Here is a 26,434-nt window from a genome sequence, read left to right on the forward strand (position 1 = left end):
GGGGCTCTCTTTGCCTACTGTCTCTGGGCTGAGAGGTCACAATCACCTTTGATGCAGCCTCTTAGGTTGTGTTCACTCTCACTGTGCCATCATACATGGACAGAGTGGGGTATGACGTGGATATTCCTGAGATAGTAAACTGTGTCTCTTGCTGCGGTGTTGCGCTTGGGTCACTATGTACTGCTTGCCCTCGTCACAGATCTTGCTGTGGGCCAGCATCCTGCACAAGCAAGAGCAAGTGCAGCTTGGGGCTGAAGTTGGTGTCTCTTTGTTCCTCCCCATTTGCTCATCTAGACCCTCTGTCCACCCATGTCCATCCCATTCTGTGCCCCAGGAGGCTGACTTTTGTTGATTGTATCATCTTGGCTCTTTTTTCTGCCAACAAGAGGCATTGGCTCGTTCACTGTCAGAGTTTGGGCTATGTATTCCCACACTTCCCTATCTACTGGGTTGTGCTTTGGATGTGTCCAAGTTCCCAAGTTCCCTCCCCCATGGTTATAAATTTGGCCACTTTCTTACAACTGCTCCCTCTCCTTCACCCCTCCATTCTTGGGGTAGAAATGGCTTTGTGCTGATGCAGTCCTTGGGGATATACCCAACCCCTGTGGGTTTCCTTAACCCTGTTCACACCTCTGACAATTATGTCTTTCTAGTTATCTTCACATTACTCATAGAGTGTGCCATCTGTTTTGGGGAGCATTCTGATTGACACGGAGAGTGAATGTGAGTGTAAAAGGAAGTGAGTGAGTAAAGAGAAGAGTGGGTGAATGTACAATAATATAAGTAACTGCATGAATGAATCAGTAAATTAGTGCGAATGAGGGATGACAGACTGAGTTGCTCTGTGAAACTTTCCCTATTTATTCTGCTAAGTGTTGTGGAAGCCACACTGGCCCAGTCTGGCCCCCCTCTGGAATCCCCCCCAGAATGGAAGGGCAGTGGGAGGACAGTATACAGGGCAGGATGTCCTGGAGGATGTCTTCTCGAGCACCGTGAGACTGGGAGATGTCCTGGCTGCCAGCCTTGCTCAGATTCCAACTAGAGGAGTTGGAAGGCCAGACTGGCTACATCAGAATCACTGTGTAAGAAATACAGATCCCTGGGCCCTACCCTCTGGAGTCCACCTCGGTAGGTCAGGGAGTGGCCCTAGGACCTGTATATGAGCAGTGTGCAGATGAACGTGAGGTCTGACCAGGTCAGAGAACCACTCACCTGGCCTACCCACCTCCTCTGAGACATGAGTGGACAAGCACAGAGAAATCACCCAGGTCATGAAGCCACCCTCACCAAGCTGTTGAGCTTAAAGTTCCTGCCTAATCTGACCCTGGTAACCCAGAGTGACAGTGTGGTACTTGCAGAGGAGAGACAGACATACGGACATGGGTTCTAGTCCCAGTGTTGACCTTCCCTCTATGGTGGGGGTGCAGGCAAATCACTCAGATGGTCTGCCTCACTTTTCCCATCTGTGCAATGAGGACATGCCATCTGTGGCCCAGGACCATGGTGAGAATTTGAGAAAATTCCTCCTTGCAAATCACTGGTGCAGAGTATGAAGAATTGATGACAACTGTGATCTTCAGAATCATTGAGCAATTCCTACGAGCCAAGTATGGTGCCAGATGCTTTACATGGAGTTGCATTTAATCCCCACAAAGGCTGTCTATGCAACAGGAGCTCCTTCTGTTCCTGTACCGCAGATGGGGAGACTGAGGCTTAGCGAATGTAAATAATTTTCCGGGGCCTCACAGGCAGCCCCAGTCCTTGGAGGATGCACTCTTACACCCTAAGCTAAAAATGGCAGCTCCCTCCCCCCCGCTCCTTAAAGGTTAAAACAGAGGGTAGAGCCAATCCTGTGGGGATAAAAACAGAACAAAGACCTCTGAAAGGAAGGAAGTCAAGGGAATGTATGTAAGCAGGCTCCTCAGAGAGTATGGGGCCTCAGTTTGCCCCTAAGCTTCCTGACAGCTGTAGCAGAAAGGGGTGGGGATGGCAGACTTCCCAAGTTTCCATTTTCTGGGGGGAAAGAGGAGGCACAGAGGCATGTTTAAACAGACATTTGTCTTGCACTGAAATTCCAGAGGGGTTGATCTTATGGCCAGCTCAACAAACATCCGGGGCCAGAAATTCATCTGTGTTTTCATGAGGCACTAAAAGGAATTTTCACACACATGATTCTGACAGTCAGAGGCACAGGGGGAAGAAAACACATGAAATTCTATCCCACAGGAGCACCTGGACAGACTGCAACTCCCCACAGCAGGAAGGGGCACAAGAGGAAACCTAGATCCTGTCTGTGTGTCTGGCTCTCTCCATGACACACAACACAAGGCCTCCCTGGCAGGAAAGCCAGGCTGCTGTTCCACCTGGAGACATGGCCCTGGGCATCAGGATGGATGGCAAGGGAGCCAGGACATAGTTGTGCAGGAGGGTCAGACTGCCAGAGCCTGGGAGCTGAAGGGAGGGCTGGGTTTGCCAGACTGGGTGGGCTTGCTGGAAGAGGCAGAGCAGGCAGAGTTGGTTTCAGGATTTGGAGAGGAAGGAGCACGGCACTGGGGCAGGTGCAAGGACATTGCAGGCAAGAGGAGCAGTAGGTGGTGCTGAGGTTACTTCTCAACCTCCCTAGACATTGCTCATTTTGATGTCCCCTTGCTTGGCTTTCTGCTAGTGAGCCCGCCATACCATCCCACCCCAACCCTTCCTGCCAATACAGGGGAGGCTGACTTGCCCCCATCGACCAGAATCGAGAGGGGAGAGACCTGTGTCCGAGTCACCTTCTGCCCAACACTGCAAGACCAGTCTGCCTTCTCCAGCTCGGGGATCATGGCCGACTTTGTGGTCCAGTACGATGTCGTCATGGAGGACATCATTGGAGATGTGCAGGTGAGGCGGCCGGGGGAATGCAAAGGGCATGAGCTCTGTAGCCACACGGGTTGGGGCAACAATCTACCCGCCAAGCTGCTCAATTCCTTTTCCCTGGGGATCAGTGAGGCCTAGTGCACACCGACCAGATGTGTGGTGACTCATGACTTCACACGTGGGGAGGCACTTGTGTTCCCCCAAAGGGTTGGGGACCTGGAACTGTCAAAATTGAATCCAGCTCCAAATGAATCCATTCCTAGTGGAGTCCAGCCATAGCCCACTCTTCACCAGTCCTCTTGGAAGGCAAACTACTGGCCAGTCATAGGTCTCTCACACCCATGGCCTCTCACACTTTCTGCAGCTCTGACACTCTGATCTTCTCTCGCACTTTTTTCCTACCTCCACATTTCAAGAACTCTTTTTGCCCCATTGGAGCCATCTGCCTAAACAAGCACTTCTTAAAATCTGAGCTCCCACGCTCATGATAGACAAGCAGGAGTCTTACACTACCAAGGAGTAGAGCACTGATCCAAGACCCTTGGCTTAATGGGAACCAGGGCACAGCAGCCTGAGATGTCTGGCGCAAGCCAGCCTTTTCTGCCACACCTCTCACTGCCTCCAGCACACAGTGACCCTCCCATCCGGCTGCCACCCCGCATCATACCACACACCTTTCTCCCCAAACGCCGGAACCTGCCATTCATCTCTGTGTGAGCCCTCGCCCATACTATCAGCTGTCCCGTGCACATCTTCTCCTTCCTTTCCCCACGGGTCAGTCTCCTCCTTGTCCTTAAAACCCTGGCTCAAATGCCATCTCCCTCATGACCACACCCCACCCACAATTCTTCTCTCTTCTCTCTAATACAGTGCGTTGGTTATTCCTCTCCTCAGGTGCTTATTCACTCATTCATTCACATGTGGGCACATTTCCACCCAGCAGACCTACTCGAGCTCAGTCCTGTCCCCACTGACTCTGAGAACTAGAGAAGAGCTGGACACAGAACCCCCTTCTCCCTCCACAAAGTCGTGGCCCTGAGGGGCCAAGCACATAGAGCCTCAACAGTCATAAAACGTCCCAAGTGTGTGTGTGTGTAAATCTGGAATGGGTGATGTGCGGACATCGCCGAGGAGGGTTTTTATTTAGGCCTTCCTAGAGGGGCCGGCCTTCCAATTAACATGGGAAAAATGAGTAGAGTCTGCCTCCACCTGGGCAGGTAGCTTGGTGGGGATTCCATGCAGAGAGAGGAGAAAGCATGTGCAGAGGCACAGGGCTTGGCATTTGCAACCTGCCGTGTAGGGGAAATAAAAGCAATTTGCCCTCTCAGAATAGGAGCTGAGGGTACCCTGCCAGTAGGTGGCAGCAGGGGCCTTGACCTAGTGTTTGTTCTGTGGGGCATGTGTCAAGGTATTGATGTGCTTCTTAAATTTTTACCTCTTTCACTACTGCCTGGAGTGGAGAAGCAGGGAGAACAGGTGGCATTGTAGGCATTAACTAACATGACCCAGACTCCCACTGACTGTATGTCTTGACTGCTGCATCCCCCCACCTAGAACCCCCGGGGCAGGTGAGGGGAACACCTACCTTTCCGACTCCAGGATACCCATTCTTCAAAGGCCAGCACATGCACCCCTTCATTCAGTCAGTCAGGACTGCCTGGGAAGCTAGTGTGTGTTACGCCCACTGCCAGCTGGTGCCAGAAACCTGCAGTGAGTCACACGCAGGTCCTATTCACTGTCTCCAGGTGAAACACAGAGATACATTACTGACACAAGATGAGAAGTGCTCCTTCAGTGACAACACGAGTTATGATGGAAGCCATGGTGAGGGGGGAAGGTGGCCCAGGAAGGTGCCCTGCAGGAAGTCCAGGTGGGGCTGTGAGAGAGCAAAGGCATTCTAGCAAACTGAGGGCGGCATGACACAAAGAAGGGAGGCTGAAGATATCCAGGGGCGTGTAGGAAAGTACAAGTGGGTCAGAGTTTCTGAAGCCCTGATTTCAGGCCCAAGAAAGGGTAAGAGGTGAGACCGAAGGCTGTGAGTGCTGCAGGCTCATGACAAGACTGTGCTATTTGTCTTAAGGGGACGAGGGAGCCAAGAGAGGGGATGACATGACAAGTTTGTGTTTAGAAAGGCCACATCGAGCAGGAGCTGCAAAGGTGTATGAGTGGAAGGGGCCGCAACAGAAGCAGGGACGCAGGGGAGAGAGAAGTCCTGAATTTGGACTCTGTGAGTTTGGGTTGGAGAGGAGGGGTGGACCTCAGATATCCAGCAGGTCAAAGCAGGAGGAGTGGGCGGCTGGTGGAATGTGGGAAGGAGGGGCACGGGAGCATTCAGGAGTGACACTCGGGTTTGTATGTGGAGTGACCACGTGGATAGCGGTTCCTTGTGACAAAGGCACACAAGGGCGGGATGGGGAGTGGAAAACGAATTTATTGCCTGGGCAGGATCCATTGGAAGCCGCCTCAGACATCTAAGGGAACAGGTCCAGTGGTGAGCGCATATGCATTTGTTACACAGGAAGAGTGGAAAACATTGGACTGGAGAAAGAGATGTGAAGTTGCCAGTGGAGATTCGGCAGCTGAAGCCAAGAGAGCTGGCCAGAGGACTCGGGGAAGAGGCATAGGGCCAGAAGAGCAGATCTAGGAGGGCAGTTGCTGAGGCCTGAGATTCCCACTCGAGGAGCTATTGACTGCAGCCCTCGGGGTATCCAGCCCCACCAACTGCTCACAGCCTGCTCAGAGCTCTAAATTCCCACCACGTCTCTCCATTGTGCTACACAAACATAATCATTTTCTTGCATGCCATGATTCCAAACTATCAGGAAGCACTGCTTCAGGGACAGGGGGAGGGGGGGAAATGAAGGCCAAGAAACAGACTCAAGGAGATGGACCAGAGAGGTGGTAGAAAATAAGGAGAGTTTACCATCTCCCAATCGCAGGGGCAAAGGTTCGTGAAGAAAGCAGAAGTAATAGTCCATTGTGAAATGCGTCAGGGTGGTGCAGTTCCATGAGAACTGAAACAGACCCACTGAGTTTGCAAACCGACTAGTCATTGTTGCCTTCAGGGAGGAAAGGGTCACTGTGTGGTGGAGGTGGGACGCAGTCTGTTGTGGAAAGAGGAGTGGAGATTAGAAGGGCCTTGAAGGTGCCAACCTCATCACCATGGCATGCTACAGGGAGGAGAGAAGCTGGCTTGAAGTTCGGGTGGTATTGGGATCAATGGGCTTTGTCTTAGTGGTTGGAAAAGACACCCCATGCTTATATTCTAAAGAAGACCTTGTGTGGTTTGTGGGCTGGGCTGGAGGGCAGGGCCCGACTGGTGGAGAAGGTGCTGGAGGCTAGGGGTACACGGGGCCCTTTCGTCTTTCAGCAGAGAGAAGAGGTACGGGACCTGAGCAAGGGTAGGGTGGCCAGACCAAGGAACATGGCCTGGTGGCCTTCATTGTCCTCAAGAGGAAGGGAAGGAGACACTTCTGAGAGTAGGAGGGCATGACAGCTGAGGCCAGTGTGAGAGGGTGGGGACATGGGTCATGCCTCCTACCTACAGGATGGGAGGTGTGGGGCCACTGGCGAGCCTGGGCCCACAGAGAGGCAGGGATGTGATTTTCCTGGAGGCTCCCACTCACCCGGGTAGGGGAGGAACAGAGGAGAAGGACTGCTGGCCTCTGCCTCTGGCCTGGGCAGTTGCGGGGTGGTGGACCCAGGCCTTTGGCAACTGCTGTAGAGTGCCAGGAGAAAGTAGAGACAGAGTCCGCACAGGCCCTTGCCAACTCATTCAAAGGCTGGGCTGGAGGGGGACCCAGATGGCCTCCAGAGTCCTCTGAGATCCCCGGTGAGAGCAGGAGATAGTGTGTCCAGCCTGGTGATGAGAGAGTGCCTGAGTGGCAGAGAGGGCAAGAAGCTGTTTGTTCCAGGGCAGAGCCAGCTTGAGTCTACTGGGCAGCTCAGACCCTCAGCAAGCCCATGCAGCTGCAGGCTGAGCTGACACTGGTCCTGGGGGCCCTCCCAGCTCCCCCTCTCCTTCCCTCAGCAGCCCCAGCCCCCAGGCTCAGCAGAGGGAACACGCAGGAGGAGGAGGGGGCAGCAGCCAATCACATCCCCCACAGCCTTAGGCATCTGCACCTGGTCTAACCAATCCCCTCTGAACAAACAGCTCCCTCAGCCTCTGCTCCCTCCTCCCCTCCCTGGTCTGCCCAGCAACAGCAGAAAGGAGGTTTGAAGAGGAGAGGGAGGCCCTGCAAATTCCCAGCCCCTGGCAGCAATGGAGCTGGGCCCCAGGCTCACTCTATAGAGGGAGGTTAAAACAATAGTTACAGTTCCTGGAGCCCAGGCAAAATGTCCCTAGGGGCCCCTGGACTGTGTGAGCCCAGCTCTCATGGACAGGAACTCACATATTACAGAGATCCTGCTCCTTGGAGCCTTGGGCCCCAAGCCAGTCTCCACAGCTCTGGGGCAGGTCCTAGACTGACAGTCTGAACAGAAGAGACACAGTTCTGGTGGAGGAGACGGACATGGAAGAAACAATCTAACTAGAAACAGTGATAAGGCCTAGGAAGGAAAAGAGCCGTTTGTTGTGTGGGAGAATAAGAGGGGACCTGGTTTAGACCAGCTTTCACAGTTCTTGTGGTTTCATTTCTTTTGTCCAGATTTACGACGGCTATTTTATTCATTCTTTGCCCCCAGAGGCCTTCCACCTGTTGAGAAAAACGTGGTGTTCGTTATTGACGTGAGCGGCTCCATGTTTGGTACCAAGATGAAGCAGGTAATGAGAAACCCGGGACCTTCCCTACCTCTTTTTTTTTAATCTTAGCAAGCAGAGATTGCTGAAACATTGGTTTCCTGGGGCCATAGACCCTATCATCCCTCCCCCTTGGATTTTATCCGCCTGGGCCTAAGTTAGAGTCCTCAAAAAGTTATTGGACATTAAAACTCTGTAAAGTTAGGTTCCTTTAACCTCAGAAAGCTCCAAATATTTAAGCCTAAGTATCTTATGTTGAGAATGATTTTAAGCCTCTGACCCATACTATTGTTGTTTCCTTCGTACAGTGTACTGTTAAATTGATATAGTAAATACTTAATTTCAGTTATTATATATTTTCAATTTTAGAAGACATTTTGAGTGAATTGAAAAACACATCTCTAGAAAGGTTCTTACCTGAGGAAGATACCTAAAATAATGAAAATAATATATTAAAATGTTAGAAACGTGGCAGAAAGACAAATGATGAAATATATTCTAATAGCTGAGACATGACCAATTAGGGAAAACAACAAGAATTACAGTTAAGTACACTTTTTGTAAACTGTTGAAAAAATGGAAAGAAAATGTATCAAGAGCATTATGAGGAAGAAGTGTTATCTTTTAGGGATCAACAATACATCTTATAAATGAACTTTGAAAAGAAACTATGGAAACTAGAGGCAATGGAATTACTTTTCAAAAATATGTTTATAGATGTTTTAGAGAGAGGGGAAGGGGAGATAGAGAGAAACATTGATGTGAGAGAGAAACATTGATTGGTTGCCTTCTATATATACCCCAAGTGGGGATGGAACCCGCAACCTAGGTATTTGTCCTAGTGAGGAGTCGAACCCCCAACCTTTTGGTGTGTGGGACTTTGCTCCAACCAATTGAGACACACTGGCCAGGGCTGGAATGGGTTTTTTTTAAGTAGGTAGGAAATAAAATAACCCAAGGTATTGTTTTGTACCCAAGAAAAATGTGCTTCAAAAACAATGATGTTTTTAGACAAGTACTGACAGAATTTAATTTCCTCAAACTATGTAATATATCAAAGAATGTTCTTTAAGGTAAAATAAAATGAGCCAATTTGGATAAAGAGAATTATAGGGAAGAGTGAAGTTTTCTTGAAAAAATATGTATGTATGTAAATATAAAAGAACACTGACTATTGCAACACTATTTTTATAGCATGTACAAGAAAAGATATTAAAGCAATAGTGTAAAGTGCATAAAGGACGTAAATGAGCTATGGTTTTATGGTTCTTTCATTCTCTGGGAAGTGATTAAACTACTAAGTTAAGGTAGAGTATAATAAGGCAAGAATGCATATTGTAATATATTGGGTAAAGAGAACAACAATAATACATTATATAACTAAAATTCTAATTAGCAATATAAAGTGGAACCATACCATTCCAATTAACCAAAATAAGACAGAGAAGGATTACTTAAAATAAACCATGTCTTTATCATATTAAATATAAGTAGAGCTCACTTCATGGAAAGTATGAAAAGTGATAGAACTGTGGCCAAGCAGCACCTAAGGAGCTGGATCACCAGCCTACCACAAAAATTTCTGTTAAAAGTCCCTGCAGAAATACACAAATTCAGATTAAACAAGGCAAAGGTGGAAAGGATGGATCTGCAGGTCTTCCTGGTGCTGTTTTCAGAGGAAGAAATTTCAATATACTGTATACAGTTCCATTTCACATGACAGCCCTGTGTGAAACTTGTGAGGCAGTGAAAGCCTGTGGATGTATAGTATTATCTAGAAAGTTAGCAACAAAATGGAAGGCAGTTTCTACAAAAAGTATGAATAGTGGTGTGATGAAGAAAACTACCAGTCCTTGCCCTGCTAGCCTGACCTATGTGACTGTTATGCAACAGGTAAAGTTTGCAGTATTTGCCTTTGAAGGCAGCAACAGTTTACCCCTAGGGTGGGTACAATAGGATTCAGAGGTCTTTACAAAGTGCACCAATCAAACTACAGCAATTAACATGTGGCTTACAGGTGTATTATTTCTTACTTTGCTTAATGTATAATATCCATTTTATAAAGCAAGGAATGATTTAATGTCTTTGGCTCAAATTATGACAACTTGTGTATCCAGAGAAACTAGCCAGGCTGCTAAAACCTTTGGCAAATCAGTATGGTATAGCAAAGAAGTTTCAGTACCAATACTTGAGAAGACTTTGTGACATGCTCAGTGGTATAGATTCTAACACTCCCAAATTAACAAGTGATATATGAGAGCCTGCTTCTCATGACCCAACTTTTCAGAAAAGACTGATCATAAAGCTTCTCACCTCATACAAAAACACCTCAAGCACAACCTTCTGGGAATCCATTATATAAAGGGAACAGAAATGGCTGTGGGGGTTGTTTTGATGCATATACTACCAATCTAGAAGGCTGGGACAAGGCATCTGATGAAGCTTATGACCTGCTTGATAAAATTCTAGATCTAAATCCAACTTCAAGAATAACAGCAGAGCTTTGGAGGTGAATCTCCTGTCTCTTTTACTTGCTTCAAGTAAATAAAACTACCTTGTGACCAAAAAAGCATTTAATTATATGTTTTTGTAAAAATAGATAGACCTTAAACATAAGGACATAAAAAAGCTGAAACTAGAAGGATAACTAGTGTGTTTATATTATTGTCAGACAAAAAAGACTTTGAATTAAGAAATATTGCCACATATAAAGAATATTTGATAATTATAAAGGAATACATTCAAGTGGAAAATATTTAGAATTTGAATGCAGTCATTATACAGTTCTGAAATATATTAAACAAAAATTGATAGAAATATAAATTTACAATAAAACCAGAGATTTTAAACATTTTTTTTGAGTAACTAATGAAACAATTAGTTAACAAATATGTAAGGATATAGGTTATTGGAACAACAATATCAAGAAGTTTGACATAAATTATACCTCTAAAATAATATCCCAAATGATAGCTGAACACGTGTTTTTCTTGCTTTCCTTCTTGTTTTTATTTTTTAATTAAACTTTACATGCAATATCATTCTATATTAGTTTCACACATACAGTACAGTGCTTAGACAAATCATGTACTTTGCAGACTGCTCCCCCTGATATTTCAGGGACCCAACTGGATTGGAGATCCAAGATGGCAGAGGAGTAACTGAAAGCTACAGGAACCTCCTCCCTGGACCAATTTTAAATTACAACTAAATTGTGGAGAAATCATCTTGAATAACCAACTGAACACTAGCTGGAGAGAAGCCTTATAACCACAGATGGACAGAAGAAAATACTTCAGTACAATGTGACTGGTAGGGAGTACAGAGGAGAGACCATAGAGCTGACTAGACTCCCATGGATGACAGCTAAAGTGCCAGAAGGATATTTCAGCAGCCAGGGGGTTTCCTTCTGAGAAGGGTGGGGTCTGAATCACATGCAGGGCTCCCCAGCCTACAGCATCAGAGTCATAAAGGAACCCAGCTAACATTCAGCTGTGAAAAGCAGCAGGAGTACTGTCAGCCAAGGAGAGATGATTAGAGACTCAGAGAGCCTTTTATAAGGCCAAAGCACAAAATTACATTTTCAGTAACTTACCCTGGGTGCCAATAAAGGGAAGGCAGAGTGGACTAGAGATGTTTGAGGAGAGTCTGGGGTTGCAGGCTCTGGGATGAGAACTGAGGGAATAGCCATTAGGATCCCTGTGCTGATTCATCCCCCACACCACAGGAGCCACCTCTCTCAGCCAGAGCACTCCTCTCTCAATGGTATTGGCCTGAAGGGAAGCAATAACCCCACCCTCAGGAATTACTCTGCCCCACCCTGTGGTACTTAATTCTGACGGCTGATTACAGATTGATTATATGAACACCTGATCATATTAATGACTGATTAGTTTAATATCTAAGGCATAAAATACAAAGAGGCAGCCAAAATGCGAAGACAAAGAAATATACCCCAAATGAAAGAACAAAAAAATTCACAAGAAGAACTAGACGACATGGAAGTAAGCAATTTATGGGGTAGAGAGTTTAAAGTAATGATTATAAGGATACTCAACAACATGAAAAGAGACCTAGAAACCATAAAAAAGGATCAGTCAGAAATAAAGAATACAATATCTGAAATAAATAATACACTGGAAGGAATAAACAGCAGGTTAGATGAAGCAGAGGATTGAACCAGTGATTTGGAAGACAAGGTAGAATAAAATCATCAGGCAGAGCAGCAAAAACAAAACAGAATTTTAAAAAGTGAGGAGAGCTTAAGAAACATCAACATGAAGGGTAACAATTCTGCATCATGGGAATACCAGAAGAAGAGAATGAGCAAGGGATTGAGAACCTATTTGAAGAAATGATAACTGAAAACTTCCTTAATCTGCTGAAGAAAAAAGTCGCACAAGTCCAGGAAGCTTAGAGAGTCCCAAACAACCTGGACACAAAGACCTACACCGAGACATGTCATAATTAAAATGACAAGGCTAAAAAAATAAAGAGAATCAATAACAGCTGTGAGAGAAAAGCAGGTAATTATCTACAAGCGAACGCCAATTACACTGGCATCTGCTCTCTCAACAGAAACATTTCCGACAAGAAGGGAGTGCCCTGAAATATTCACGGTGATGAAAAACAAGGACCTACAACCAAGACTACTTTACCTAGCAAGGCTGTCATTTAAAATTGAAGGAGAAATAAGGAGCTTCCCAGACAAAAAGATAAAGGAGTTTGTTAACACCAAACCAATAATGTCACAAATGTTAAAGGGCTTACTTTAAGAAGAAGGAAAAGAGGCCCTGGCTGGTGTAGCTCAGTGGATTGAGTGCGGGCCTGCGAACCACAAGATCGCGGTTCGATTCCCAGTCAGGGCACATGTCTGGGTTGCAGGCTGGTCCCCTGCAGGCCAGTTCCCAGCAGGGGACACACGAAAGGCAACCAAACATTGATGTTTCGCTCCCTCTCTCCTTCCCTTCCCCTCTAAAGAAATAAAAAATAAAATCTTAAAAAAAAAGAAGAAGGAAAAGAGAAAGGGGGGAAAAAAAGCAAAGCAAAGTCTAAAAATAAAATGGCACTATATATATAACTGTCAATAATCACCTTAAATGTAAATGGCTTAAATGCTCCAAACAAAAGACAGGATAACTGAATGGAAAGACAGGATAACTGAATGGAAAGACAGGATAACTGAATGGATAAGGAAACAAGACAAAAAAAAAAAAAGCAAACAAGAAAAATATCTCTGGGACAAATTTAAACCTTCCAATATCTGAATCATAGGGGTGCCAGAAGGAGAAGAGGAAGAGAAAGAAATTGAAATCTTGTTTGAAAACATAATAAAGGAGAACTCCCCTAATCTGGCAAAAGGAAATAGACTTCCAGGAAGACCAGGAAGCTCAGAGAGTCCCAAGGAAGTTGGACCCAAGGAAGCGCACACCAAAGTACATCATAATTACATTACCCAAGATGAAAGATAAGAAGAGAATATGAAAATCAGCAAGAGAAAATGAGACAGTTATGTACAAATGAGTTCCCATAAGGCTATCTGCTGATTTCTCGAAGAAACCTTGCAGGCAAGAAGGGGCTGGAAAGAAGTATTCAGAGTCATGAAAGGCAAAGACCTACATCCAAGACTACTCTATCCAGCAAAGCTATCATTTAGAAGGGGAGAGCAGATAAAGTGCTTCCCAGATAAGGTCAAGTTAAAGGAGTTCATCATCACCAAGCCCTTAAGCTATGAAATGTTAAAGGGACTTATCTAAGAAAAAGAAGATAAAAAACAAGAACAGCAAAATGACAATAAACTTACAACTATCAACAACCAAACCTACAAAGACAAAAATGAACTAAGCAAACAACTAGAAAAGGAAGAAATTAACAGAAATGGAGATCACACGGAGGGTTATGAGTGGTGAGGGGGAGGGCAGAGAATGGGAGAAAAGGTACAGGGAATGAGAAGTATAAATTGTAGGTACAAAATAGACAGGGGGAGTTTAAGAATAATATGGGAAATGGAGAAGCCAAAGAACTTATATGTATGACCCATGGACATGAACGAATGTGGGGGAATGATGGTGGGAGGGGGGTACAGAGCAGAGGGGAATAAAGGGGAGAACAAATATGGGTCAACTATAATAGCATAATGAATAAAATATATTTTTTAGAAAAGTACCCAACTCACCCCATACATAGTTATTATAATATTATTGGCTATATTTCCTATGCTGAGATCTATATCATTATTACTGTTCTGTTACTATCAATTTGTATTTCTCAATATGTCCACATTATTAAACCAGCCCCCCATACTCTTCCCCTTTGAAAATCAAGTCTTTTCTTTATATCAATGAGCTTACCATATTTTGGGGACTATAAGACACAGGTTTTTTTAACCACAGTTTTTGCTTCAAAAAATTTTCCCCTATATTTCTCCTCTAAAACCTAGGTGCATCTGGGGTCCACACCATAAGACGCACCTAGGTTTTAGAAAAATAGGAAAAAATTTTTTGAAGCAAAATATGTGGTAAAAGCCCTGGCTGGCATAGCTCAGTAGATTGAGCGCGGGCCTGTGAACCAGAGTATTGCAGTTCGATTCCCAGTCAGGGCACATGCCTGGGTTGCAGGCCAGTTCCCAGTAGGGTACAAATGAAAGGCAACCATACATTGATATTTCTCTCCCACTCTTTCTCCTTCCCTTCCCCTCTCTCGAAAAATAAATAAATAAAATATTTTTTTAAAATGTGGGTCCTGGCTGGTGTAGCTCAGTGGATTGAGTGCGGGCCTGTGAAGCAAAGGGTGGCCAGTTCGATTCCCAGTTAGGGCACATGCCTGGATTGCGGGCCAGGTCCCCAGTGGGGGCCACGTAAGAGGCAAACACACATTGATGTTTCTCTCCCACTCTTTCTCCTTCCCTTCCCCTCTCTCTAAAAATAGATAAATAAAAAATATTTTTTAAAATGTGGTAAAAATGTGTGTCTTACAATCAGAAAAATACGGTATTTCTATTTTGATTGTTTCCCCCCCCACCGTGTACAGACTTTTATTCATTTATTTACTTATTTGAATTTATTGGGATGATACTGGTTTGTAAAACCATACAGGTTTCAAGTGTATAACTCAAAACACTGTATTGTGTGTCCACCACAAGTAATGTCTTTTTCTGTCTCCATTTTCCACCCTTTGTTACACCTCCACCTCGCCCCCATCTTATTTCCCTCTGGCTATCCCCACACTGTTGTGTGTCTATGTGCTATGTGTTTATGTTTTTTGGTTAATTCCTTCATCTTCTTTCACCTAGTCTCCCAGCCCCCCCTCCCCTCTAACAGCTTTCAGTCTGTTTCATGAATCTATATCTCTATTTCTATTTTGTTCGTCAGCTTATTTTGTTCATTAGATTCCACATATAAATGAGATCATATGGCATTTGTCTTTCTATGCCTGGCTTATTTGATTTAGCATAATAATCTCTAGGTCCATCCATGCTGTCACAAAAGGTAAGATTTCCTTCTTTCTCATTGCCAAGTAGTATTTCATTTTGTAAATATACCACAGCTTTTTTCATTTACTATTGCACATGGGCTATTTCCAAATGTTGGCTATTGTTTTTTAAAATATACTTTATTCATTATGCTATTATAGTTGACCCATATTTGTTCTCCCCTTTATTCCCCTCTGCTCTGTACCCCCCTCCCACCATCATTCCCCCACATTCGTTCATGTCCATGGGTCATACATATAAGTTCTTTGGCTTCTCCATTTCCCATATTATTCTTAAACTCCCCCCTGTCTATTTTGTACCTACAATTTATACTTCTCATTCCCTGTACCTTTTCTCCCATTCTCTGCCCTCCCCCTCACCACTCATAACCCTCCGTGTGATCTCCATTTCTGTTAATTTCTTCCTTTTCTAGTTGTTTGCTTAGTTCATTTTTGTCTTTGTAGGTTTGGTTGTTGATAGTTGTAAGTTTATTGTCATTTTGCTGTTCTTGTTTTTTATCTTCTTTTTCTTAGATAAGTCCCTTTAACATTTCATAGCTTAAGGGCTTGGTGATGATGAACTCCTTTAACTTGACCTTATCTGGGAAGCACTTTATCTGCTCTCCCCTTCTAAATGATAGCTTTGCTGGATAGAGTAGTCTTGGATGTAGGTCTTTGCCTTTCATGACTCTGAATACTTCTTTCCAGCCCCTTCTTGCCTGCAAGGTTTCTTCGAGAAATCAGCAGATAGCCTTATGGGAACTCATTTGTACATAACTGTCTCATTTTCTCTTGCTGATTTTCATATTCTCTTCTTATCTTTCATCTTGGGTAATGTAATTATGATGTACTTTGGTGTGCGCTTCCTTGGGTCCAACTTCCTTGGGACTCTCTGAGCTTCCTGGTCTTCCTGGAAGTCTATTTCCTTTGCCAGATTAGGGGAGTTCTCCTTTATTATGTTTTCAAACAAGATTTCAATTTCTTTCTCTTCCTCTTCTCCTTCTGGCACCCCTATGATTCAGATATTGGAAGGTTTAAATTTGTCCCAGAGGTATTTTTCTTGTTTTTTATAGGTTTAGTTATTAATAGTTGTTTGTTTGATTTTACTGTTCATAATTTTGATAATCTTTTTTTTTCTTAGATGAGTCCCTCTAAATTTTCATATAATAAGGGCTTGGTGATAATATAACTTACAGCAAACTTTTGTCCTAGTCCTGGAATATCCTCCATGTTGGCTTGTTGGACTGTCTGCATCTGAAACACCTTGTCGGGGGTCCCCTGCTGGTAGTTCATGCAGTTCTCCACCACTGAGGCCGCCCTGGAGGCAGGGTAGTGGATCGATGGGATTTCTAATCTTGGTGAGTGGTAACTCAGATCTGCTCGACCCTAACTGGATGCCGTGAGTGAGCCTCCAGCCCTTCCACCATCTGATGCAGGGATGCTGTGCTGGGCAATCCATTTACTTTTAAAGTGTTTATTGACAGGTGCATGTCTATTACTGTTACTCTTTATAATTTTTCTTTTTTAGAACATTTTATTGATTATGCTATTATAGTTGTGCCATGTTTTTCTCACTTTTATTCCCTTCTGCTCTACACCCCACTGCCCACCAGCATTCCCCCCCCCCTTAATTCATGTCCATGGGATGTACATATAAGGTCTTTGGCTTCTCCCTTTCCTATAGTATTCTTAACCTCTCCTTGTCTATTTTGTACCTACTATTTATGCTTCTTATTTTCTGTACCTTTTCCCCCATTCTCCCCCTCCCATTCCTCACTGAAACCCTCCATGTGATCTCCATTTCTATTATTATGTTCCTGTCTAGTTGTTTGTTTTGTTTTAGGTTCAGTTGTTGATAGTTGTGAGTTTGTTGTTATTTTACTGTTCATAATTTTGACCATCTTCTTGTTCTTAGATAAGTCCCCTTAAAATGTCAAATAATAAGGGCTTGGTGATGATGAACTTTTTTAACTTGACCTTATCTGGGGAGCAGTTTATCTGCCCTTCAATTCTAAATGATAGCTTTGCTGGATATAGTGATCTTGGATGTAGGCCCTTCCCTTTCACAAGTTTGAATATTTCTTTTCTGCCCATTTTTGCCTGCAAGATTTCTTTTGAGAAATCAGCTGACTGTCTCACTCCTAGTCTTACTTCTTTCAGCTGATAGCGGACTCCTCTGTAGATAATTGTCTCCTTTTCTCTTGCTGCTTTTTAAAAAAAATATTTTATTATTTATTTATCTTTAGAGGGGAAGGGGGGGAAGGAGAGAGGGAGAGAAACATCAATGTATGGTTGCCTCTTGTGCGTCCCCTGCTGGGAACTGGCCTGCAGGGAACCGGCCTGCAACCCAGGCATGTGCCCTGACTGGGAATCGAACCGCGATCGTGTGGTTCGCAGGCCCGTGCTCAATCCACCGAGCCACACCAGCCAGGGTCTTGCTGCTTTTAAGATTGTCTTCTTCTCTATAATTTTGGGTATTGTAATTATGATGTGTCTTGGTGTGTACTTCCTTGGGTCCACCTTCTTTGGGACTCTCTGAGCTTCCTGGACTTTCTGGAAGTCTACTTCCTTTGCCAGATTAGGGAACTTCTCCTTCATTATGTTTTCAGATAAGTTTTCCATTTCTTGCTCTTCCTCTTCTCCTTCTGGCACCCTTTTTATCGAGATGTTGGAACGTTTAAAGTTGTCCTGGGAGCTCCTAAGCCTCTCCTTATTTTTTGAATTCTTGCTTCTTTGTTCTATTTTGTTTGAGTGTTTATTTCTTCCTTCTGTTCCAAGTTGTTGATTTGAGGCCCTGTTTCCTTCCCTTCACTGTTGGTCCCCTGTATATTTTTCTTCATTTCACTTTTCATAGACTTCTCTTCTTCCTCTATTTTGTGACCATACTGTACCATTTCGGTGAGCATGATGATTACCAGTTTTGAACTCTGCATCTGATAGGTTGATTATCTCTTCATTGCTTAGTTCTATTTTTGGAGCTTTGATCTGTTGTTTTATCTGGGCCATATTTTTTTTGTCCCAGTGTGCCTATTACATAGTAAGGTTCATAGCCTTAGGTATTCACCATGGCAGGGCAAATGCTCGTTGCTGTGTTTTGGAGTTGTATGTGGGGGCAGAGTCCAAGAGGGAACAATGTGGCTTGCTCTGTTCTCCTCTGGCTTTCTGTTACTTTCTCCTCTATCCACAAGCAAATTGGTCCCTTTTGGTGCTGATTCCTGGGTGGGTGGTCCTATGTATGTTCTAGGACCCTGTGGTATTTTGCAATGAACTCTCCTGTGAAGTTGGGAGTTCCTTCCTTGACCACAACCCCTCGAGGTTCTTACACACAGAGGTTTTGAGACTTTGTTTCCCCATGCTGGAACCCTGGGTTTCCCAGTCTGTCTCACTTCCCAGTTGTTCCTTCCCATTTATCCACACACAGATGTGGGACAGCCCGGTCTGCCATCCTCTACTTTGCAGGCCTGGTCCACCAGCTACTATCTTGCCGCAAGTCCTCACCACCCCAGCTTCCCATCTCCTCCCCTCCTACTAGTCTGAATAAATATTTCTTCTTTAACTCCTTGGTTGTCAGGCTTCCATACAGTTCAATTTTCTGTCAGTTCTGGTTATTTTTTGTTTTGAAATTTGTTATCCTTCTTTTGGTTGTCTGAGGAGGCAAAGTGTATCTACCTACACCTCCATTTTGGCCAGAAGTCTGTAATGTTTCTCTCTTCTTCTTATAGAAGTCCCTTTAACAATTTTTGTACTGGTTCTGGTGCTTCTTGGGAGGGACTCTGGTGCAGGTCAGTGTCAGATGCAGCCTGTAACCAGACTTGGGCTACCTGTCTGGAGCTACCAAGCAATCTGCAGTTTATGGCGGCCTTTATTGTGTCTGAGTGCATGTGGAACATGTCCAGCTGTGTACAAAGGTTGCTTTCACTAGCTCCAAACCTGGAGTCAGGTCAAAAATAGGCTGAAGGCACCCCAAGATCTGTCTCTGCCTATCAGCTGCTCTGCCATCCTCTAAGGCTGCCTGTTTTTCCTTGAGACCCTTTCAGAACAGTTCTTTACAGTGGGCCCAGACTGGTTGCAGCCTGCAATCCTCTCCAGAAGGCATGAGCTCAACAGCACAGGGCCACTGGTATTCACAAGGGCAGGGATAGTGAATCTCCTGTGGGAAAAGGTGTTAGTTAAGTGTTTAGGGGAGTGAAATGGCCGCTGCTCCAGTGTCAAATAACTCAGTCTTTCCTACAGCAGTCTCCAATAATCCCTGAGACTGCATAGATCTCCTGAAGTGCTTTCTAAGAAAGATCATGCCACAGGCCTAAACAGGGTACAGCCAGCAGACTTTTCTGCAGGGCAGGAGCTCAGCAAGTTGGGGTCACCTAGAGTCAAAAAGAGGAGGCTAGTAGGTCTCCTGTTTGTGTGGCACTGTTGAGTTACACAGGATGGGGATGAATGGCCCTTCCTCCAGAGCCACACAACTCAGTCTCTTCCCAAGTCTCTGACAATTCCTGAGGCCTCCAGGATCTCTTCAAATGCTCTCCAAGAAAGAATACACGGTGGGCCCCATATGGGTGCAGCCAGCTGAATTTTTTTGCAGGGTGTGAGCTTTCCAGGGCAAGGTGACCAGGAGGCAAAAGGTCAGCGGTAGTGCACTCCTTCAGGGTGGTACTTGACCCAGGGAAGATGGTGTATGTTGTCAATGTGTGGTAGAAATTAAGCATAGGGACCTTATTGGCTGACCCTCCAGTTCTTGCCTCAAGGCCACAAAGCCCAGTTTTTCTCTGTATAGCCTCAATGATCTCTGACTCATTTTCCACATGCTAGAACCCCAGGTGAGTTGTTGATAAGAAGAGTTTTTGCACTGACCCTTTAAGAGGATGCCTTAGTTTCTAGCAGAGTCTTGTTTCTCCCTGACAGAGAGAATCCCTACTTATGTTCATAATCAGATATTATGTGGTCTCCTCTTCCTGGCTCTGGTGCTCTGTGCCAGACATCCCAGTTTGGGGTTGAGACCCCCTTCTTTTCAGGGGGACCGTTGTATTTTCAGCCACCACTTGTGGGTGTGTGGAGCCAGCCATTTTTGCATCTCTGCCCTTCCTAGTAGTCTTTATGTGGCTTCTTCTGTGGATCCATGGTTATGCAAGTTCTGTTCAGCTAGTCTTCAGTCGGTTATTCTGGTTGATTGATTTATAATTTTGTTGTAATTGTGGTTTGGCACTAAGAGGAGATTAATGTAGCTTCCACATACTCTGATACCATACTGGATCCTTTTTTAGAATATACATTCTTCCTAAGTGCACATTCTGGAATATGTCATTTTAAAATCATTTTAGAAATGCACATTAAAATTATAAGATACAGTATACATCTATTAAAATGTCTTAGAAAAACAAAACCAAAGTAAAATGCAGCTCACAATACTAAGTGCTAGTGAGAATACAAAACAAGAGAAACTCTCATATCACTCATGTGAATACAAAATATTATTGCCACTATGGAGAGCAGTTTGGGAGTTTCAAATATATTTTGAAATAAACTTGCCCTGTAAACCAGAAATGTTATTCCTAAGATATTTTTTTCCAATAGAAAACAAAACTTAAATTCACATGAAAATTCGTAAAGGAATGTTTTTATTGACTTTGTTCATAATCACCAATTAAAAGGAAACAACTCAAATGTACTTCAACTTATGATGAATGATTAAACCATAGTACATTCATCCACTGGAATGTTAGGTATTTATCCTAGAAAAATGAAAACTCATGTTCACATGAAAAACCTGTACACAAATATAGCAGGTTTATTTATAATTGCCAAAACCTGGATATAACTCCAATGTCTTTCAATTGGTAAATAAATAAATAAATAAACTGTAATACAGCCATACAGTAGAATACTATTCAATATAAAAAAACCAAACTACTGACACATGCAGCAACATTGATGAATCTCCAATATGTCATGCTAAAAGAAAGAATATATATTTAAAAAGGATAAATACTACATTATTCCAAACATATGGCTTTGAGGAAAAGCCAGTGTTATTGAAAAACAGATCTGTCATTGTTAGGACTTGGGATGGGTGGAGGAGTTGACCACAAAAGAGCAATACAAGAGTTTTTTTAAATGTGATGGAACTGTTCTGTATCTTTCTTTTGAGTTACATTACCATGTGTATTTATCAAAGTTATAAAAATTATAGACTAAAATATAACTTTTACTTAGTTCAAATAAAGTAAGTGAATAAAAAGTACTTATGAATGACTTCATGCTTATAGAACTGGCAACTTCAATGAAATGATACAATTTCTTTAAAAAATACAACTTACCAAAAACAAAAGGTTAAAATAAAAGTGTGAATAATTCTTTATATGTTAAATAGATTGAATGTTTAACTGACTCTATTTTTTCCAAGAAAACAAATGTAGGTGTATGCACTGGTAATATCTTTAAAACATTTAAGAAAAATTTATTTACCTATGTTATGTAAACTCTTTCTGATAATACAATGAAGGTGAAGCATTTTCCAAATTGTTTTATGAGGCCAGATTTACTGATACCAAAACATGAGAAGAATACTACAAGTAAAGAAAATATAGGTTATTAACTTTCCTGAACATGCAAAATTATAAATAAACTACTTGCAAGTTGAACAGTCTCATGGCATATGGAAAGGATAATACATCATGACCAAGAGAATTTCATTTCAAGAATGCAAGTTAAGGAAACAATCAACAGAGTGAAGAGACAACATACAAAAATGTGACAAAATATTTGCAAACCTTATGGGATTAATATCTAAAATATACAAAGAACTCCCACAACTCAACAGTAAAAAACCCTTAAAGATTGAATAGGCTTTTTTCCAAAGTAGACATCAAATGACTAATAGACATATGAAGAAATGCTCAATATTACTAGCCATCAGGGAAACACAAATCAAAATCACAATGAGATATTACCTCACACTTGTCAGGCTGGCTATTATACACACACATAAAAGACAAATGTCCCTGGCTGGAGTGGATTGGGTGCTGGTCTGAGAACCAAAGGGTCACTGGTTTGATTCCCAATCTTGGGTGCATGCTTGGGTTGCGGGCTGGATCCCTGGTAGGGGGCACACAAGAGGCAACCACACATTCATGCTTCTCTCCATCTCTTTCTTGCTCCCTTCCCCTCTCTAAAAGTAAATCAATAAAATCTTGAAACAAGACAAATACTGGTTAAGATGTGGAGAAATTGAAACCCCTGCACAGTTGTTGGAAATGCAAAATTGTCTCAAGTGGGCACAGGTAACCAGGTTGTTGGTGATTATGGACAAAGAATTGAACCGGAATTCTGGTTCAATTCTGGTCAAGATGGAAGCATAGGTAGAAACCTATTGCTTCCTTGCACAATCAAAAGGAGAATAATAACCAATCTAAAAACAATAAACAATGAGAAGGGCCAGAAAAATCAAACTGCATGGAACTCCAACAATCAAGGAATTAAAAAAACAGTCAATCAGACTGGTAGGAGAGAGGTGGGCAGATAGGTGGATGGAGATAATCCGTGGCAAGGCAGCAGACCATACAGGTGGGACTGGCTGAATGGGACACTGAGACTCAGAGCTGACTGTGGACTACAGCAGGGGTCGCCATGGTGGGAGAAACTCCTAGTCTCACATGAGAGTTTATTGGAAAGTTGGGCTAGAGCCCAGCAAATGAGTTGTATTGTTCCCTCTTGGATCCCTCCCCTATAAGCAGAGCCACAGTGCAGCGAAGATCGTTGCCCTGCCTTGGAGAATACTTAAGGCCACACCTCCTTGCAACATAACAGGTGTGTAGAGACATAGAAATATAGCCCAAATGAAAGAACATAGTAAAACTCCAGAGGAAGAGCTAAATGATTAGGAGATAGACAACCTATATGATGTGGAATTTAAAACATTGGTAATCAAGATGCTCACAGAACTGACAGAGCTTGGTTGAAAAATGAAAGAACAAATGAAGACTACCCAAAGTGAGATAAAGCAGAATATTCTTGGAACCAACAGTGACAGGAAGGAAACCAGGACTCAAAGCAACAATTTGGAACAAAAGGAAGAAATAAACATCCAACTGGAACAGAATGAAGAAACAAGAATCCCAAAATGAAGAGAGGCTGAGGAATCTCTGGGACAACGTGAAATGTTCCAATATCTGAATTATAGGGGTGCCAGAAGGAGAAGAACAACAGCAAGAAATTGAAAACTTATTTGAACAAATAATGACGAAAAACTTCTCCAATCTGGTGAAAGAAATGGACTTCCAAAAAAGTCCAGGAAGCCCAGAGAGTCCCAAAGAAGCTGGACCCAAAAAAGAACACACCAAGGCACATCATCATTAAATTACCCAAGATTAAAGATAAAGAGAAAATATTAAAAGCATGAAGAGGAAAGGAGAGAGTTACCTACAAAGGAGTTCCCAGAAGACTATTAGCTGATTTCTCAAAAGAAACTTTACAGTAATGAAGGCACTGGAAAGAAGTATTTGAAATCATGAAAGGCAAGGATGTTCATAGAAGATTACTCTATGCAGCAAAGCTATCATTTAGAATGGAAGGGCAGATGAAGTGCTTCCCAGATAAGGTCAAGTTAAAGGAGTTCATCATCACCAAGCCCTTATTATATGATATCAGAGGGACTTATTTAAGAAATTGAAGATCAAAAACTATGAACAGTAAAATGACAACAAAATCACAACTAGCAACAAATGAACCTAAACAATAATAACAACAACAACAAAACAAATATTAAGCAAACAACTAGAACAGGAACAGAATCAGAGAAATGGAGATCACATAGGGGGTTTTCAGTGGGGAGGGGGAAGGGAAGAATAGGGGGAAAGGTGCAGGGAATAAGAAGCATAATTGGTAGGCATAAAATAGATGGGGACAGAAGAATGGTATAGGAAACAGAGAAGTCAAAGGGGATTATCTACTCTGTACAACTGTAACAGCATAATAAATAAAATAGAATTTAAAAAATATTGTGTTCAGAGTTTATAGATGTAATTAATGGAGAAGGGTTGTCTATTGGGGGGCTTATACTGATATTTTAAAGGGGAGTCTCCCAAGGGCACTATATTTTAAATCTTACTCTACTTAGTACTCTTTTATTTAACATTACATTGATAACTCTCCATGTTGTTATATGTATATTTGATTCTGTATTTCCATTGCATAAGATTCTATTAAATGCTCATACAACATTTTACATATATATTTCATGATTATACAGTCCTAGGTTGCCCTAACTTTTTACCATCACAATTAATACTGTAATAAACATACAATACATGTGGCTTGATCAGCCTAAGAGAGCTTCTCTGGAGTAGCACTGCTCAATTACAGTGCAAATGGATTCTACATTGCATTTAATACTGTCAGAATGCTCTTTGAGATGACTTTACTGGTATATATTCTCAACTGAAGTAACTGAAGGTTCCCATTTCTTTATATCCTCACCATCAGCTTACATTATCTGATTTGCTAATTTCCCCATTTCATAGATATTGACTTGGTCTTATTTTTAAAATTTGCATTTACCTGATTGCCAGTGATAATGGGTGTTTCTCCACATATTTATTAATTATTAAGTTATATACTTTTATGAAATGTCTATTGATAGTTCTGACTTATTTTATACTCAATTTTTCTAGCAGAAAAAAGATTTTGTGCATCATTTTTTTTGCTGGTTTTCAGGAATTCTTTATGTATGCTAGGTATCAGTCATTTTTTAGAGACATTGCAATTTTCTGCCTGTCTTGTATCCATCAGTTTTCTTTATCTATTTCCACTGAAAATAGTGTTAAATTTGGTGCATTTTCATACATTTTATCATCACAGATTGTGCTGTTTGAATATGGTTTAACAAATTCTTTCCCAACTCAAAAATCATAATATATTTTCTATAATAAAGATATCCTCAAAGACTTTATAGTTGTATGTTCTCATGTAAGTGTTTAAAACTTAAAATTTTTGTATATAGTGAGATATAGAAATAAAAACTTATTTTTTACATATATAGAGATCATTTTCCCCAGCACCATTTCTTACCTAATCTATCAAACCCTCCGTGATTTATCTCTACCATAAGTCAAGTATCCCTGTAACATGACTCTGTTTCTGGATTATCTACTCGGTCCCAATAATAAGTTATTAATCTGTTATTGTGTTAATAGCACACTTTTTAGGGAGGGGTTGGGGGCACTAGAAGAATTTAGCCAAAGAATGGATAGACATACATACATAGCCCATGGATACAGACAACAATGTGGTGAAGGCTGGGGGCAGGGCAGGGGCTGGGTGGAGGGGAGGCAAGAGGGAGGAAAATAAGGGACATCTGTAAGAGTGTCAACAACAATAAAAAGTATGTATTTTCAGTATTCTTTTTATCTGGTAAGGAGATTCCATCACTGTTGCTTTCTTTTCCAAATTTGTTTTAACTATATGTATTATTATCCTTCTAGATATATATTAGAATTAGTTTGTCTAGTTGCCCTCTTAAAAAATCTTGCTAGGATTTTAGCTGAGATGACACTCAACTTATAGATAAATTTGGGAGATATTGAAATGTTTATAGTGTTAAATTATTTTATTCATAAATGTGATATATCTTTCCATGTACTCAGGTCATCTTTTATGTCTTTTAATAGAATTTTAGGTTTCACTGTGAAATATTTAAGATGCACTAATGTACAGATTATAACATAATGAAGACTTTTTAACCCACTCTCTATACTTATAAAATCCTACTATTTTATAAGGTTTCCAGGGGCAATACTCAAGATAGTTAAAGACCAGTATGGCATAGAAATCAACTAATGAGAACAATCTCTCACTTCCATTTTATACCAGCACAGTGTCTACTAAGCACTACTTGATTTATATATTATTGAATATGTAGAACGTTTTAGAGATAAAGACACTTGTGTACCTCTTTCTAAATTCCATTTACCTGGCCCTTCCTGTGCATGTTTTCATACTATATATGTCTATATCCATAACTATATATAATAAAATTTTGCATGTTTTCAAACTTTATATAAATCATTTCATACTGAACATATCAGTATGTAAATATTCATCTTTTTTTTTACAATTTATTTATCTTTAGAAGGGAAGGGAAGGAGAGAAATATCGATGTATGGTTGCTTCTCGTGCATCCCCTGCTGGGAACTGGCCTGCAACCCAGGCATGTGCCCTCACTGGGAATCAAACTGCGATCCTTTGGTTCACAGGCCCGTGCTCAATCCACTGAGCTACACCAGCCAGGGCTGTAAATATCCATCTTAATATATATTTTAACTGTTGTAGTATCCCACTGAATAAATATGCCACAATTTACTAATCAAATTGCCTGTT

General features: G+C 42.3%; 1 pseudogene; it reads left to right on the forward strand.

The window, feature by feature from the left end:
* Positions 1 to 1,379: 1,379 nt before the first annotated feature.
* LOC119055481 (cell division cycle 7-related protein kinase-like) lies at positions 1,380 to 10,107 on the forward strand (annotated as a pseudogene).
* Positions 10,108 to 26,434: the final 16,327 nt, after the last annotated feature.

This window comes from Artibeus jamaicensis, unplaced genomic scaffold, assembly GCF_021234435.1.
Source record: "Artibeus jamaicensis isolate MK-2021 breed Jamaican fruit bat unplaced genomic scaffold, CSHL_Jam_final contig_1410, whole genome shotgun sequence".
Lineage (NCBI taxonomy): Eukaryota > Metazoa > Chordata > Mammalia > Chiroptera > Phyllostomidae > Artibeus > Artibeus jamaicensis.